Raw genomic sequence first — 2,989 nt, 5'->3', positions numbered from 1 at the left:
TTTTTGTCTCTCCTCTCATTCTCCTTTCCTAGTTCTTATCCTCCCTCTCTCAGTTTCCGTCTCTCTCTCATTCTCATGCTCACCCTCTCCTCCCTCATCGTGCTGTTTTCAGTCTGATTCTCTGTCTTTCCCACTCTTCCCCCTCACTCTGTCTCTCTCTGCTGGTCCAGGATGGCGTCTCGTAAGAAGATTCTGTTGAAGGTGATACTGCTGGGCAGCTCAGGGTGAAGAGAGGACACGACAATAGTACACTCTGCACGTCACACAAACTCCAGGCTAGTGCTCACTCACTCTTCTTCTCCCTGCTGGTGTCTGTGTGTGCTTGCAGGGTGGGGAAGACTTCTCTGATGAACCAGTATGTCAACAAGAACTTCAGTAGCCCGTACAAGGCCACCATCGGTACTGACTTCCTCACCAAGGAGGTCATAGTGGATGATCAACTTGTGATTCTACAGGTCAGTTGTCCAGCTGTCTTTATGTGTCTTGTCCCTGTGTGTGTCAGTCATCATGCAGGCAGTGTATCTCTCTGTCCAGCTGTGTGCTTGTCCTCCGTCAGTTTGTGACAGTACCTGCTGAGTGTTTGTCTGCTCGGGTTTAATGTCTGCCTCCTGTGAGCTCTTGTGCTCTGTGGCTGTGCTGCAGATCTGGGACACAGCAGGACAGGAGCGATTCTTATCCCTGGTGGCGGGGTTTTACCGAGGAGCGGACAGCTGCATTCTGGTGTTCGATGTCATGCAGCCCGAGAGCTTCAAGAAACTGGACAGCTTGCGGGATGAGTTCCTGATCTAGGCCAGTCCCCGAGACCCTGAGAACTTCCCCTTCGTCGTTCTGGGCAATAAGATCGACCTGGAAAACAGACAGGTCAGCCCTGAGCTCTCAAAACTCAGAGTGTCTCTGATCTCAGACATACGAAGGGTTAAAGAAGACAAGGGGGCTACTGGACTCATTGCGGTTTGCTGATCAGTGCATGAAACCCATAGAGATATTTCTTCAAAGAGACTGTCTTTGTACTTCAGCTTCAACAACAGGACTGGAAAGCTTCAGCTAAATTATTCTTCACCCGTGGCACTGTGTATAGTAAAGAGTAGCGAGCCAGTAAGTGTAGGTTTCCAGAGTGTCGTGGGCTCTGAGTGTAGGCTGACAGTGTGATAATCTGAGCAGTGATGCAGTATCTCTGTCTTGAGTAGGTAACGACGAAAAGTGCGCAGGCCTGGTGTCTGATGAAGAACAACATCCTGTACTTCGAGACCAGCGCCAAGGAGAATATCAACGTACACCAGGCCTTCCAGACTATCGCTCGCAACACACTCAAACAGGTGTGCTCCCCTGGGCAGGTTCAATCCAAACCTCTACTGGTTAATTCACACTCCTGGTTAGATTCAGACAGACACCTGTGCAGGTTAAGTCACACATCTGGGCAGGTGGATGGGATACTGAGCATGTTATACTCAGTCTTTACATTTCAGACATATGCCAATGTGATGTAAACGGAAGACCCCAAAGATTGACAACCCTCTTTAAAAAATACTGCAGTCAGACCAACAGATACGCAGGCTGAAAGACTAGCGATCTAGCTGACAGAAAAGCAGTGAGACTGACCTGCAGCAGCGGACTGTCCAGCCTCACCTATCCTGCCTGTTTCTGGATTCTCTTGACCAATCGTCCCTGCTGGGTTTCCATGGTTACTGACCACTTTGATCTTCCAGGATCAGTCACCTGTCAGCAGGATGGGTATCATGGGTGTTTACCTTTTTGTTAATAAATAAAAGTATTGATGAATACCCAGGCTGTCTCCCTAAAATTTCTATTTTTATGTAATAATTGTGATTTTTTATCTACTGTATATCTTTTCTATTCACTGCTGAACAAAAGTTATTATCTCATGGAATTTAATGAACTCTAGTGTAAATACTACTACTGCTGATGCTGATGTGATCTTTTGTCTTCCAGGAAGCCAAAGTGGAGATTTTCAGTGACATCTCTGAGACGATCACCCTGAGGGACAGACAGGAGCCCACCCCCAGCAGTGGCTGCAACTGCTGAGAGAGGGCTTGAGGGAGGAGAGCAGGGGGGAGTGGACAGAGACCAGAGAGCTGAAAGAGGGGCAGCACTGTCTGCTGCAATATAACAGGACCAGTCCCAGAATTCCTTCAGCTTCCAGTCCTACCGGTGGAGGGGGAGGAAACTCCATAGAGCTGGCAGGCCAGTGTAGCGTTTCCCTTCCTGCTTTGACAGCACCGTGATTCATCGATCTTGCCAATAAAGCTCTTGGAATTTGAATTTGGATGAAAAGGGAAGAAGAAGCAGTCACACAGGTGGAAACCCTTCACTTCTCTGTATACTCTGGCTGTCAACAACCAGACTGCAGACACATGCTGGACAGTGAAGTCACTCATTGCAGGACACAGCAAGAAACCCCGGAACAGTTTAAGGAAAACACATTTACTCCATCCTCATGCAATATTCCACTTTTCCTTTGATTCAGAAAATGGAAAAATGCTTATAAGAGCTGCAACTGTAAATTTAGAGTGTAATTACTGGATTAGGACAAAGATCGGCCCTTCCATTAAGAAGGCTTGGACCTTGCTGTGTATCCCAGCCGATGTCAGTCCTTTGTCCAGGAGAGCCACCTTCTGGATGGACCTGTAGGTCACACGTAATCACCATGTAAGCAAAGTAATTGTCTGATTAACTCATTTTGAAATCTTTGTCAATAAAAATATGATCCCTTTACAGGCTTCTAGGATACAAACTGACCACTTGAACTGAGGAAGCGACTTGATAAAATGATCACTTCTTTGTTATTTGATGATCAAGGGTGACCTATTAAAACTTAGATTGGAGCTCCCCAGAACCTGGACTGACCACATGCAGTGTACACAGAGGAGCCTGGTTATGACTTTTTAAAGCAGTAACACTGCAATGTATATGTGTGTTTTAACATTTTGTTTAGCACTGTCAAAATAAAATGGTCCATGCTAGCAACTGA

At 46.7% G+C, this 2,989-nt stretch overlaps 1 pseudogene; it reads left to right on the top strand.

Moving 5' to 3' along the window:
• Positions 1-2,989, top strand: LOC138226338 (ras-related protein rab7-like; annotated as a pseudogene).

The sequence above is a fragment of the Lepisosteus oculatus genome, chromosome 2 (assembly GCF_040954835.1).
Source record: "Lepisosteus oculatus isolate fLepOcu1 chromosome 2, fLepOcu1.hap2, whole genome shotgun sequence".
Taxonomy (NCBI): domain Eukaryota; kingdom Metazoa; phylum Chordata; class Actinopteri; order Semionotiformes; family Lepisosteidae; genus Lepisosteus; species Lepisosteus oculatus.
The sequence above is the reverse complement of the archived record's forward strand: the minus strand, read 5'-3'. Positions and strand labels throughout refer to the sequence as shown.